Here is a 15571-nt window from a genome sequence, read left to right as displayed (position 1 = left end):
ACAAGAAAGGCCTTCAGAAGGTGTGCAAGAAAGGGCTGTGAAGCTACCAACAAAACAACCTCCCTATGTGGCAGACACAGTTATTCAACATGAGAGTTCATAATTGCGGCCATGTTAATTGGGCAAAAAAGGCAATAACTGTAATGACTGAGGGAAGGAATTAAGCTAAAGACACAGTGATTAAAAAGGCCACGGTCACCTAGCCAACTCTGCATTTAGGTGCCTATCATAAGAGGATTTCTTTTCTTACATTAATGTGATCGAATCGGGGTCTCCAATGGAGTCACGCAATGCTCGTCTGGTCCTCCAGTAATGGGAGGCCATTTATGGCTTTTACCATTGCCCTACATCAGACATGAAAAGGATGCTCTTGCTCTCTCTGTCTGCCAGTGAGGTCCACTTACTGGAGGAAACAACATTTATACAACTCCCACATTAGACTGAACATCTAGCACAGCCATGATGCATCGCGAATATAATTATGTAACAGTGTTCAGAATAGCATTATGGGGTTTAAGAACCAATCATATGGAAAAATCCCTAGATGAGAAGCCTACATAAGAGGTCTGGTTATGTTGTACTTTCCTCTACTGTCCAGTCTGGCCACAACAGCCATGAGTTAGCCCTTCACAAAACTTAGTACCTATTTATCTCAGATGAGAGGATCGCACAAAATGAAAGTCATGTTTCATACAGAAGGACAGTAAATAAGCAGATCAAATGTATATGTTATATATATATATATATATATATATATATATTATTTACATATTTGGAAGGTAATATTCAAGGCCCTACCAATTTCATTTATTGTTATGTGTAATAATATCACAATTCTTATGTTATTACACATAGGTAAATATGTTATTGCCATATCTATATGGTTATAGCATGGATGGCAACATTGCTTGACAAATATCCAGGTATGCACATTTGAAATTATATTTCCAAATACAGTTAACATTAAGTGACTTGTTTGCTTTGAATGGTTTTATCTGTTAATACAGTATATGTTGCCTATAGCTTGGCTTACAAAACATGTTGGGTCGCATATACGAAGGGTCTTCAGTCTGCATTTTTCTAACCTGTGTCTAAAGAGGAACAGACTCTGTGCGATTTTGATTCAATTTTAGCCCCCAATCAATTGGATCCGAGTCCGACAAACTTCTGACTCAGGCCAAATTCCTGTCCAGTTTGTCATGTAGTTTGAGCAGGCTCATGATTCCCGATTAGAGGACGCCACAATGAATGTTCCAACTTCTGTCCAATCCCAAAATCTTTTGGAAATTGATCTTAATGCCTTAATTAACAAAATGAGGTAAAATCCAACCTTTAAGGACACCAATTTTCTTTGTGAATGAATAATATATTGTAAATAAATAAATGTTCTTCCTTAAAATACAGGGGGCATACTCTAATGTTAAATTTCAGGCAGGCAGGTTTTCATTTTTAAAGACCAGTTATTTCATGGATCCAGGATACTATGTATCCTGATAAAGTTCCCTTGGCCTTTGGAATTAAAACAGCCCCACATCATCACATACCCTTCATCATATCTCACGATTGGCATGGTTTTATTTCAGTTACCCTAATAACTGGTTTGATTTGCATTGAGAGATGATCTTATGGAAAGTACCCCATGTCAATGTAATTGCCTGTTTCACCATTTTCAGCCAGTGCTATAGCATTGTTGGGTTATGTGCGGTTATCATGCCTCACCATTTGTACCTTGAAAACCTTTAAAAATAAATTCTACCTGCACTTGAACCCTATTGAGATGAGTGAATCATTCTATAGCCTTCAAACTGTACTCACACAATGGTGTCTTTGGAAGGCTGTAGCACACAGGTCTAGCTCAGCCAATCATCACGCAGTTGACCAAGTAAGCTGTGTTCAGCTGAACAGGTGCTTATCATAGTACATATTTCACTCATCCCCACTGTTTAGCTGGTCACGTACAATGCAAAAATGGTGTAAAGGTACACAGATTTGTACCGAACCGTTTAGGTAAAGGACGTTGGGTCCAATACAGATGTGTATGTACTGAATGTAATGCAGTCTTTAATAGTAATCAACAGTAGGCTTTTTTGCTTGTGGACCATGTTTCAAATTCGAGTTCCCACACAAACATATTAATTGGTGAACCTGGCCATATGTCAGTTTAGTCAATTGAAGTCAAAAACCATTCGACACTTTTTCAAAATACTATTCCCGTTGTGCATCAGCAATATTGTCAGTGAATTTTAGAGACTTACTGTGCCGAAAATGAACCGAACCGTGATTTCAAAACTGAGGTACACATTGAACCGGGGGTTTTGGTGTACCATTACACCCCTACTTAACAAACAAAAGTATGTTTACATAGACAATAACATTCAGATATCAACCTGATTAAGATAATATTATGAATAAGACAAATAAGATTATTCTGATCTTAGTCACATTATTGAAGTCTGTTATAAGTAAGTATAAGTATAAGTATATATACTCTTTTGATCCCGTGAGGGAAATTTGGTCTCTGCATTTAACCCAATCAGTGAATTAGTGAAACACACACAGCGAACACAAAGTGAGGTGAAGCACACACTAATCCCGGCGCAGTGAGCTGCCTGCAACCACAGCGGCGCTCGGGGAGCAGTGAGGGGTTAGGTGCCTTGCTCAAGGGCACTTCAGCCGTGGCCCACTGGTCGGGGCTCGAACCGTTATGTGCATGTATACACCTCAATCGTATTATAACATCCTATTATAGAATTTTCAGTGCAGAAACGTATAGAATCAACTGTCTTTGCTAGTAATAATCGGACTATGCTGTGTTACATGTAAACAGAAATATGACTGGAATGTCATTATATCATGTGGGGTGTGGTAGGTTATCTGTTATAAGATTAAGAGTTAAATTAATCTCAATTCTGTATCGTACCAGGACTTATTTTCATCAAACTTTTCAAAAACAGATTGTGATGAGCTGCTCTGTTATGCCATGTATTGCTTTTAAATAAGTCTTTCACACATACACACGCACACACACATACACACACACACACACACACACAGGTCAGATGGGGTTGCTGATAAACCCTTCCTAAAGGCTCAGTGCATTACGGAAAATGAAGTCCTATGTAACGGCACATAACACATTCTCCCATTGATCAGCCTCAAGTGAATGCAGCACATCCATAGGCAACTGTAAGCAACCTTCAAATAAGCCCCCTAACACCACTTAGATAGCCATTTGTTAATTGGGGTTTCATTATTCATGGCTGGTCATTACAGTATCTTCTGCCATGGACTATATTATTTCAATTTCATTTAAACATTCTTTGAAGAAAAAATAGTTAAGCTGATTACTCCCTAGATTGCAGAGGGGTATTCCAGAAAGGAGGTTTAACAAACACTGAGATAAAACTTAACATCTGGGTTGTCTGAACCTGTGGCGACTAAACCCGAGCTGTCGGTTCCAAAACACCTGTTACCAGTTAGTTCAATCAACCCTGTGTTAGATAACCTAGAGTTGTGCGTGTTCACGGCGAACTTATAAAGGCATCATCTATTGAGAGTCGAAACCATGAGTGAAACCGGCGAAAGGAAGAGCACCGTATTTTTCAGAGGCGGACTAGTCGAGGCTTACGAGGAGGAGAGTAATAACAAAAAAAAGAGCAATACTTAAGCGCCTGCGTCCGAGACCTTGCTTGGCAGAGAATAGCCTAACTTACCGTGTAAATGCGTATGTTTAAGCCTATTTAATGTCAAAAGCACAATTAAATAATTCACTGGACATCACGTATTGTAGGCCTATTGACTGCTTTGAATGATGCTTTCTTAAACTAGCCTACCTTGTCACAGATTGAGCGGGCCATAGAATTCTTTGAGAATTGAGCGGGCCATAGAATTCTTTGAGAATCTCTGCAGCTGTGGGCCAAGTTAAACTTTTATTATGATATGCTCTGCGTCTCCAACACTACAAAAACTCCCAGTCGGAGAGCGTGTGTAGCCTATTAAAAAAATATTTTATCCCAAATGCCATCAGCATTCTTAACCAAACTTAGTGACAACATGCATAGCCTACCCGGCTGAGCTGTAGAGCTATATTTAATCTTATTTATTAATTTTCTATAGGCTATGTTTCCTCTTTTTTGTACTGTACTTGTTTTAATTATATCTTGTGTCTGAGATGTGTGTGTGTCAATGTGTCTGAGATGTTGTTTGTCCATCTGTCTGGTGAGCCAAACACAAATGTCCACTATGGTGTAGGCTAGCTACATTAAAGATGTATTTTATTCTATTCTAATCCACCATGCGTAATGTAGGGATGGAGAATGCTTTTCAAGTAGCCTATAGGATTCAGCTGAAAAACTGGAAAAGAATGGATAGGCTTTCATGTGATGTGGTCTTATCGCCCTCTCAGGGTAAATTGCACGGATGAATATTACATGATTTTGTGCTTCTTTGTCAATCGGACCTTCGTCAAAATGAAACGCCATTGTGTGACAAGTGTAAAAATAGCGGCCTGATTGAACATGCACTGAAATAACCGAACATAATTAAAAATAACCTGAACAAAACCTACCCCCTACCAGGTTAAGTTCAGAGCCTATGTTACCATAGTTATTTACATAGCCTGATCATTTTTGAGCTTTCTGGAACTGAAATCCCAGGTTTACCGTTTACTCTGGGTTTACATACCCAGTTCAGTTCAGAGCCTATGTTACCATAGTTACTTACATAGCCTGATCATTTTTGAGCTTTCTGGAACTGAAATCCCAGGTTTACCGCTAACTCTGGGTTAACATACCCAGTTAAGCCAGTAAACCTGCTTTCTGGAATACCCCCCAGGTCTTTTACAGTATTATTATGTGTATGTACTGTAAATGAATGCATGTATGCATAAATAATTATGGAGGTCTTGAAAATAAAAACGTGAAATTCTTACAATAAAAATGTGTGATGGTCTTAAAAATAATAATGTACAAAAATAAGCCAATGGGAATCCAGTAACTGTCATCATATCCCACCCAAATCACAACATTCATTTCACATGGTTGTTTGCTTGTGAAAGTGTGTGAATCACTCTCCTGAATTTTCATTCAAGTACTACAGTATGTTTGCACCCGGAATTAGCACATAAGAAACATCTCTTACATTTTCTTTGCTTTTATGCAACCATTTTCATACAAATTATAAGATTTCTGAACCCTGACTGACAAAACAGTCCTTCGTTCTCTGCACTTGTCTATTAAGAGTACAGAAATATTAATTCTTACATTTGCATTGTCCCTCTTCAAAAACAGACTGCGCTAAGGGGTCACGCCCTTGGTAAAATCCACTTTCGGTAATATAATCAGTATATCCCTGTCATTAAAAATACATTTGTAAAAATGGTAAAATAAACACCCATTTGTTCGGTTTAATCTGGCAGTTCATGACCAAGGATAGTGTTTGAGAAAATAACACAAAATACCACTAAAGACACACATGATTTAATAATGATTTCTGAAGTTTCCAAAAATCAGCCTGTAGAGGCTCTCAGTGATTTAAAATATACTATGCTGTCAAATAAGTCTATTTACATTTAGATTTACAATTAACTGATAGAAAGTCCAAGCAGAATTCCAAAGCATTACAGATGGCCACCATTATTTCTACCCAGGGTGACTGAATTTTGACAAGTAATTCAAAACTTGATATATTTCTCATTCCAAAAGTAAACACAATTTGATAAGCTAAGCGCGTGAAAACACACATTCATTCTTTGTGTTGTTATTTCTGCTCTTTCCTCTCTCACACTTCCTTTACACATGCACTCATGATCCGTGTCAGACACACACTCAGTTACAGCCTCCGAGATGCGTTAAAAAGCTAAAGTTTACAGCCTCTGAGATGCCGAGAAAGATTCAAGTTTGACTTTGAGACTTGTTTACCTGCCAACAGAGTGCTGCCCTTCTCTCGCCCCACCTGTGGCATGTCGGAGAACGCTGCCATGGCTGCTGCGGGCAAGTGCCAACGGGGCTCTCCTCAACTCAGCGTCTGGCAGCCCCCTCCGTGGAAAGCCTCTCTTGCCTCCTCTCCTCTCCTCTCCTCTTCTCTTCACCATAATCCCTCCCCCCTCTGCCTGGGCCAGGGGCGGAGCTTCGTCTTCGTTAGGGATTTAGAATCAGTGGTGGTACCAATCAAGCGCAAGCAAAGAGCATCGCACAGCCACTACCGCCAAATTCTGACCGCTGCAGCTGAACCCCATCTCTCTCTCTCTCTCTCTCACATTCACACACACACCCTTTCTTTCTCTCTCTCTCTCTCTCTCTCTCTCTCTCACACACACACACACAATCTTTCTCTCTCTCTCTCTCTCTCTCTCTCTCACATTCACACACACACCCTTTCTTTCTCACTCTCTCTCTCTCTCTCTCTCTTTTTCTCTGCCCAGAGGCCTTGCCAGACTCGAACAGTTTCAAGCATTGATTTCCCATATTCTATTGTCACTTCCAATTGTTAACAATCCGTCAGGCCAGATGAGTAGAGCGCTGCGCCCAGAGTGTGTGAGCATGTTTGCTGGACACACACACAGGCATGGGAGGCTGAGTCAGTGTCTCTTAGTCGGCCTGAGCCAGTTGCTTTCCAATTGACAGGTAACTCTATGATACGATGTTCTTACACGGGCTCTCTCTCGAGCTGACTGTTGGAGCCGAACATCGCTCAGCGGAGAGGAGGACCGCCTATCAGATCACGACTCTCACATCCCTAAAATCCCATCGTAAACCTCTTAGGGCCACGGCGGGGGAGGACTGGGGAGGATGTGCGGGGAAATCTTCTGAATGACATGGCTCATATCAAGCGCAAAAGACTGCGCTTGGCCTTTGCGCATTTGCAAAAGTGATCAAATGAGCAATGGAGATGACATGACAGGAGTATGTGAAGGGGGGGGGGGGGGGGGGGGGGGGTGGGTTCAGAGTTGAGCTTATGCATGAGGGTGTGTTTAAGTTAAGAACCAGTGAGTGAGTGTGTGTTTGGAAGAAGAGGATGTAATAGTTGTGTATAGGTGTGTGTGCCTGCTATATGCATGAAAACCAGTGTGTACTATCAGGATGTGTGTGCAACCAAGTGCTGAAGTTCAAGTGTTTTGAGTGTGTGTGTGTGTGTGTGTGTGTGATTATGAGAGCAAAACATATACTACTTTGTGTAAGCTGTATTTGAGTGATCAAGCAGGAGAGGGGGAAATAGAAAGAGAGAGGGAAATAGAAAGAGAGAGAGAGAGAGAGAGAGAGAGCCCATCTGTGGGCATCACAGCGCATCATGAGCACATCTCAGTGGGCAGACGGTGGAGCGGACCGAGGTCAGGGCCAAGCACTTATGGTCCTGGGAGAGCCGCTCACACAGTTAAAAGCCTGCCACCATTTTTAACCTCACACTTCCTAACAGGCCAGTATCCATTCCACACATCACAGCCCAGCCACAACCCCAGCCAGCCCAACCCCCCCCCCCCCCCCCCCCCCCAGGTCCACAGCATCAGCTCCCTCAGATGTGAAAGCACGCACAACAACCAGATGGCCGTATCACACTGAGATACTGTAGGAATGACACTATGACATGAGTCAACAGGAATGGCATTAGTCATTAGTCGTTACTATGCATTTCAAACACATTATTCAATCTCTCTCTCTCTCTTTCTCTCTGTGTGTGTGAGTGTATCTGAGTTTGTGTTTCAAGATATCCAAATAATTCTGCCCCATGTCATTGCTGTAATTACATATTCGCATACTTTTGAATGCCGTATTTTTTGCTTTCTTTAACAAGCAGAACTGTTGAATCTAGCATTGACTACAGAGATACATGGACCTGTCTGACTCACTTCACAAAGTGCATCAAACACAGGCTACTTGCCCTCTTCCCAATAACTGCCCACAGATCTTTTCTTATGGAAAGTGACTCTCACTACCTTTAAAACCCTTTGCTTTCAACAGTCTTAAATCTCGCTGAGCAGTCTTAAACCCCGCTCTCAAGGGTCAACGAATTTGACTTTTCATTTGCGGTTCAGTACGATAGAGAGGCAAAGCAAGGAGTTCTGTTTTCACACTATCTGCTGCTGTCTAAGGCATGAAGTCCTTTTTAGGTCATGTTCGTGTCCCTGCCTACCCTGGAAATCCAGAGTTGTCACGAGAGCACAATGGAATTGTCTCTGATGGAACACTGGCAAAGAGCAATGATGCATGTTACTTTTACCCCAACATTCCGGGAAACCAGCTAAACTGATGAAGACAGGTTGCTACAACATTAGAGGACAGTACACATTGGTCGTAGTGTTATCTGATTGCGTCGAAGTCCGAAATAATTCAGAGTAAACATGGTGTAGTGTTATCCAATTGCGTGCAGTGAGATTTTTAAATGCATGCTTGTTGCCGCCCCTCGAGTTGGGCCATTACATTGTTCTTTGCCAGACCCTTAATCTTTCTAGATTATCAGGGTCTGGATTTTCCAGACTAGTCCCTGCCAGTTGGTTTGCTGAATGGCTATTTGATAAACTTAACACAACTTATATGTGATTTTGGGAACTCTGTGATGAATGGAAATGAAATATATGACGATCGAAAACTCATGAATATTTCCATATTTTGACTTTTTGCAGGGGGGAAAGCATAACATAATCTGAAGCAGAAATAGGATACTCCACGCACCATCCAGTTGAAACCGCAAAATCAGGTGTTTCACAGCTGTAGGACGGCAGACTATAACAACAGGAAACGGACTTGAGCACACCGATTAAACTTGAAGTCTTTACCTAGTGCAAACAAAAAACCCGACACCTCTGTGTCTTCATCAGAGTAGACGAGTAGGAGTCTGATAAAGACACAGTGGACATTTTATCTGGACATTAATCATAACTCGGTTGCCGCTTTGGGTCGAATCAGTGACGCATGCACGTCAGCTCAAAACCAGGCCATTTTCGTGGGCTACCCCACTAATAATGCCCTGAATGGTACGAAACTTCTACAGTAGTACAACTATGTTCTTTACTCATAAAACGAGGCATTGAAAAGTTTGTTAATACACCAGGAGTTTAATTTAAATAACACTTGCCTGATGGATGCTACTATACCGCATCCAGGAATGCACTAATATTTTGTTCGTGGTACCAGTTTGCAACAATTATTAGTTAACACTAAGTTGTAAACACTTCGGAAAAAAAATATTAAAAACTGGATATACCAAAAAACGTTGATGTAATTTGCAGGTAGTCTTGCATTGCATACAATTAGGCTTTCTCTGAACTACATTTTCCAAAGGTCAGCTTTCATGCTTGGTGTGAACATTTGTATGGACTCAATGATGAAGTCAAATGTCAAGGTCAAACCCACCTTGAGTGTGATATCTCAAGAATGCCTGACACACAAGGTTTTTTGATACGAGGGAGGGGTTTGTATGAACTCAAAGATTAAGTGATTCAATGTTTTTTTTTTCAGGAATCTCCCCACCAACATTAACCCAGCAGCTTTCCATCCACTATTGTAATTCCACTGGCATTACATTTCTAGTTCATATTGTTACCGAGTTTTTTTGTGACAGGTACTTAACAAGAGTGTAATAACTACAAAACAATCCCCCCCACACACACACCCCTTTATGAACCTTGGAACCCTGGCTGGCAATATTGCCCATCCAGTGTCAGCAGCCCAAAGGCTTGCTGTTGCTTCACCTTTTGACTTATACAGTCCTGCCAAAATGACTTATATGTAATATGTACTTGTATATGTAATAATGATAATAACAATATGTTCTCATACTATTACAATAATAATATCCATAATGTGTCAAATATTCATGTATCTTATGTTTCATACAGCTGGGGTCAAACTGACCCCAAGGAAACCAATGTACAAAATATTTGTACAGGACATTGAAAACATATTATTGTACACTTACTCTGTTGTACCCTTCAATTGAGAAAAAGTCATTAAACATGAAGCAAAAAAAAAAAAACTGAACCATATATTTTATGATGTTAAACGTTGCTTGGATAACAGGCGGGTTAAGGAAGGTGGAGAAGACCAGCTGATTCACTGGCTTACTTTTATCAGTGTAATAACAAAGCTCTGCCCTGTTCTCTGCCCACACAATAAGCTTTTCATGCATTGCACCCATACAAACACAAACACACACACACACACAAGAAAAACTCAAAATATTGTTAAAATAGAAGCTTTCAATGGAGTCTCAGATATCAGATAAAACCCTTTCAGAAAAATTAAGAAAGCGGAATGAAAAAAAAAGTGAACCTCATGAGTTTTCTTCCATTCTTGCTCATCACTACAAGAGGCTAACTAACTCAGTTATAGCTCACGTTGAAGCAGCTCATTCAACGCTGAGAGCCACTCCTGAGGCAAAGGGAAACACTCAACACACAGGCATGGCACAAACAGTACATTCATTATGGGTGCCATATTTCAGCTATACTTACCAGAAAGATGTGTTCACGCTCACATGGACTGATCTTCCCGGTATCTCTCTCTCTCTCTCTCTCTTTCTCACTCCCTCCCTCTCTCTCTCTCTCTCTCTCTCTCTCAGGCAGTCGGTCTGGTTCGAATCCCAGCTCTAGACGGAGAGTGAAATCAGTGCCCTGTGAACCTTCCCCTCTTCTCCCCTCTCTCTCTCTCTCTCTCTCTCTTTCTCTCGCTCTCCGCTCCTGTGTGTGGAGACACTTGACGTGTTGCTCGCAGAGCAGCTGGTTGGAGCAGGGGAGAAGTGCAAGTCTGTGCGGCTCCGAGCGTCCGAGCTCGTTCAGCTGTTCACTCTATTCCTCTCTCTCTCCCTCCCTCTCTTTCTTTCTCTCTCTCTCTCTCTCTCTCACTCCGTCAGTCCGTCGCTCTGCCGCTCGCTCCTGTGCTGGCACGGCTCTCCTGCAGCTCTTGCTGTGGCGTGCATCAGAGAGAGTGACAGAGATGCTGTGGTGGCTCTGATCCTCCTCTTCCTCCTCCTCCTCCTCCTCCTTCTTCACCACCCACCACCCCCCTCTCCCACTTCAGAGCTTAGTGCTGGTAGAAGGTGTGAAACGCCGCTAGAGTTCACCAAACACATGCACATCAGCTCCTTCGGCTGGTCAGACCATCTGTGAATGTGAATATGTGAATATGTGAATGTGTGTGTGTGTGTGTGTGTGTGTGTGAGGGGGGGGGGGGGGGGGGGGGGGGGTTGTTTCTGCTTGATCATGTGGTATTGTTAGAGCAGTCTGATATGTGACATACTCATTAGACCTGGCAGGTCAGTGTAACCACTTAAGCCCAGTCCATAGACTGTCCACTCACTTAAGAGATAATAAGCCCATCTAAGCAATAATCACACAGCAGATTTACAACAATTATTCTCTATTGAAGGTAATTGCAGTGCCATTGTACTTAAAGATGGAGAGGAACCAATGAATGGGTCTATTATTGTGATAACATGGCCCTTTTGTATGAATCAAGCAGTTATTTACACAAAACCTATTGGACGACACGGTGGTCTGTTCACAGAAGTTAATGCACGGTCGAGGTTGTAAAACGGCCCCGACGCGAAGCGGATAAGTGCATTACTTCTGTGAACAGACCACCGTGGAGTCCATTATCCCGCTTATTCCACTGTTGCCACTTGCGTTGTGCTCATTTCCCGTTACAATTTAAACATTTAAATCGCTAAAACTTGTCCTGTTTGTAGAACTACTTTCTTCCAACACATATGCTATCAACTAGCCTAATTTCTCAACTTGCAGGACAAACTGCCGTTACTAGTTCTAAATGGATGGTTGCTACCAAAGATTCTAGAGCGCTACGCTATGTAGTTGGGTCATCTATAGCAGTTCTGTGACCGTGGGGAGCGAAGGTTCGTTTCTCACTAGATTTGTCATCTATAAAGGTTAAAGGAAAAAAATATTGCCGGGGTGCCCCTCACAAAAATGTGGGGAAATTTTGTGAGAGCCTTATATCCAAAATGGCTGCCGTCAGCCAAGGTGGAAATTAACTTTTTAATGGTTTTGCCCACAGTGCTGCATTACACATGGTTTCTGAGACTATTTGGGTCAAAAATGATGTAGATTTATTGATTTGACCTATTTTTGACCTTTAAATTCAAGATGGCCGCCAATTTTTGGCTCTTTAAATGTCTCAGTCCCTGCTTCAGTCATTGCAAAACTGTTTTTTTAGAATTGATTTTGATTAAGTTCTATTTAGTATAATTTGTATTTTGTATATTTAGTATATTCTTTATCTTCTACAGTCCTTATTGCTTAGTTGTGTTTTTTTATATTATATACTTTTAATTACTTTTTCTGCTGTTATTGAATGTGTGTGTGTTTTGTCTGTATGCTACCGTGACCTTGAATTTCCCCTAGGGATCAATAAAGTATATCTATCTATCTATCTATCTATCTATCTATCTATCTATCTATCTATTTTTTCAAAATCGTCTGTAATATTAGGCTCAAATGGAAGCTCTGCTTCCAACTAATTATTAACTACAAACTAAAAAGACTCTCCATCTGAATCTGTTGAATCTCCGCACTGACTCATTACATTACATTTGGCAGACGCTTTTTTAGCCAAAGAGCCTTACAACATGGTAAACAGTTTAAAGCTTTAGAACAATTCTCTCAACAATACTAGAACAATTTAAAAGAATGTAAAAAGGTAGAGCACAATAAGAAAAAGTGCATCAGTGAGTGCTGTTTTTATACAGTCAGTGTCAGTTCTAGTCCAGTGGTAAGTGCTAGAATTAGCTAGTTGTAAGTAGTGCTACGAGAGGAGATATTCTCTGAAGAGCTGGGTCTTCAGGAGTTTTTTTAGAGATAGAGAGGGATGTCCCTGCTCTAGTAGGAACTGGTTGTGCGTTCCACCAACAAGGAACAACAAATAAAAAAAGTTTGGATTGACCTGAGCGTACCGGTGGTAGAGCTAGACGTCGTTCGTCTGAGGAGTGCAACGGTCTGGAGGTAGAGTATGTCTGTATGAGGGCATTCAAGTAGGTGGAAGCAGAACCGGAGACTACTTAGGCAAGCGTTAGAGACAAATTTGATGTGGGCGGCCATAGGTAGCCAGTGTAGCTGGATGAGCAGCGGGGTAACGTGTGCCCTTTTGGGTTGGTTGTAGACCAGGCGCGCCGCCGCGTTCTGGGTCATCTGAAGGGGTTTCACTGTGCAGGCTGGGAGACCTGTCAGGAGAGCGTTACAGTAGTCGAGTCGTGAGATGACTATTGCCTGTACCAGGAGTTGGGTAGCATCTTGAGTCAAGTAAGTCTTGATTTTCTGTATGTTGTAGAGTGTGAAACGGCTAGTTGGTTGTCGAGAATGACTCAATTTTGATGTTGATGTCATGGTTTAGCTGGGAGGACCAGCAGTTGGGTTTTTGAGAGGTTTAACTGGAGGTGGTTTGCCTTCATCCATGTAGATATGTCTGAGAGGCAATCCAAGATCCGTGCCGAGACCAAGGGGTCATACGGAGGAAAGGAAAGCGCTGGAACCAGGACAGAGCAGAACCGGAGATCCCCATGTTAGAGAGTATAGAGAGAAGGATGCGGTGATTAAGGCAGTCGAGTCAAGCAGAATGAGTTCTGATGACAGAGCGGTCGCCTTGGCTTCCTTTAAGGCTTCTATTACAGACAGCAGAGCCGTTTCGGATGAGTTTTGCATTTTCATGCACTGGTAAATTCCTCAAAATTAAATTTTCTAGTTGACTGAATGCTGTGAAGCCTATTTTTGGCCTTACCTATGGCAGTGGTCCCCAACCACCGGGCCGTAGCCTACTAACCTGACCCTAGCCAGATGAATTTCGCTCCGCCTAGCTCCACTCATCCATCTGGAACCGATCCATTGAAGTGTTGCTTCAGAAGGCTGGGCCTAATCAAAAAATGCTTGCATATGATTGAATAAGCCACTTGTCCGCCATCTATTGACATGCTACTTCAACCACTCACATCGAAGCCAACCCGTGACGCTAATAACAGTCTCACAGTCGCTTCTACGCTATGTCACATCTATGAAACTCCCGCCCTGCGTCCTGATTGGCTGAACCATAAAGTCGGTTGCAGAAATCACTCTCAATGAAAGAGAGGTCCCAGATGGATGTGAGTGAAGCTAGGCGGAGCTAGGCGGAGCTAAGCGGAACGTAATTCATCTGGCTAATGTCAGGTTAGTAGCCTACGACATGAAAAAAATGCATGCAAACTAAACTCAATTTAATTCGCAATAATGTCACGTTTTTACATGGCATAGGCCTATATGCAGTTGTTTGATTGCACGCATGTTTGCATTTTGCAGAGTGTTCGAGAGCCGCTGCAGAGATTTCTTACAGAAAAAAAGTCACCGCTGCACATTTTAGTTAGGAAGACTGGGTGCCAAAACTCGCTTACCTGTGTGGCATATTCGGGTTGCTTAATGACCTCAACCTGTCACTCCAGGGGAGAATGACGACTGTCTTTAAACTGGCAGATAAAGTCGCTGCATTTAAAGCCAAGCTTGATTTGTGGGGACGAATGGGGACGGTGTATTTGATATGTTCCAAACAGTAGTGGGGGTTTTGGGAGAGAATGAGGCAGGGCCCTTTCTCTCGCAGCTGGTGCGCGATCACCTTGTTGCGCTTTCAAATGAGTTTGAGCGTTAGGCTACTTCCCATCCTCCAAAGATACACGGCAAACCAATGAGTGGGTCCGCAACCCATTTGTCAATATCCCGAATAGTCATAACTTGTCAGCGCAGGAGGAAGAGCAGTTGATCGAAATTGCAAATGACGGTGGTCTTAAGAGTGTGTATGAGGAAACCTCTCTGGTGGGTTTTTGGATCAAAACCAAAGCAGAATATCCCGCGATAGCCGTAAAAGCGCTGAAAACGTTGCTACCATTTCCCACCACGTATCTATGCGAGGCCGGGTTTTCTGCAATGACTGCAACTAAGACCAAATTGCGCAATCGACTGGACATTTCAAACACACTGAGGGTGTCACTGTCTTCCATCACCCCCAGATGGAACCTTCTTGTTGCAGGGAAACAAGCACAGGGCTCCCACTGATTATATTCGTAATGCACGTTTAGTTCCATTTGGTCCCATATTTTGTTAAGCATGTTCACACTTGATAGATGTAGCTTCAAGTTGTTCAATTTTCATAGTTCATATTGTTCAATTTTCACTTCTTCAAGTTCACGTTTACACATTTTTAAGAGTTCGTTACCTTCACTGTTAACTGGAGCTAGTTCTTTTCAAGTAATGCATGCACAACACATATGGAACATGCACAACACATATGGAACCCCCCCATCCCTCCCCCCGGTCTGTGAAAAAAAAAATGGGAATCAAACCGGTCCATGGTACATAAAAGGTTGGGGACCCCTGACCTATGGAAACAAAGGTCAGCATAGATCAGGGCCATGTGAAGTTGACAGATAGTGTGTCTGCCGGTGACAAGTCAATGACCAATGCCTATTGCGTAGGATGCATCGATCTATGACACAGTGAGGTGGAAAAAAAGATTTAAATAACACATGATCTCAACAAGAATAAGTCAATGCAGACAGGAATATTTCTTAATTATGTTCACTGTTGAGACATTTTACTATTACTATG

The 15571-nt window shown here is 42.0% G+C and overlaps 1 protein-coding gene across 1 annotated transcript in view; it reads right to left on the bottom strand.

The window, feature by feature from the left end:
* The window catches only part of opn4xa (opsin 4xa), a 42285-nt gene extending 31726 nt beyond the window's left edge, over positions 1–10559 (bottom strand). Inside the window, exon 1 of the mRNA XM_042081393.1 lies at positions 10448–10559. The gene's annotated coding sequence lies outside the window, so the exon portion shown is untranslated. The remainder of the gene's footprint in view (positions 1–10447) is intronic.
* Positions 10560–15571: the final 5012 nt, after the last annotated feature.

Source organism: Alosa sapidissima, chromosome 23, assembly GCF_018492685.1.
Source record: "Alosa sapidissima isolate fAloSap1 chromosome 23, fAloSap1.pri, whole genome shotgun sequence".
Taxonomy (NCBI): domain Eukaryota; kingdom Metazoa; phylum Chordata; class Actinopteri; order Clupeiformes; family Clupeidae; genus Alosa; species Alosa sapidissima.
This window is presented reverse-complemented; position numbering and strand designations above follow the sequence as displayed.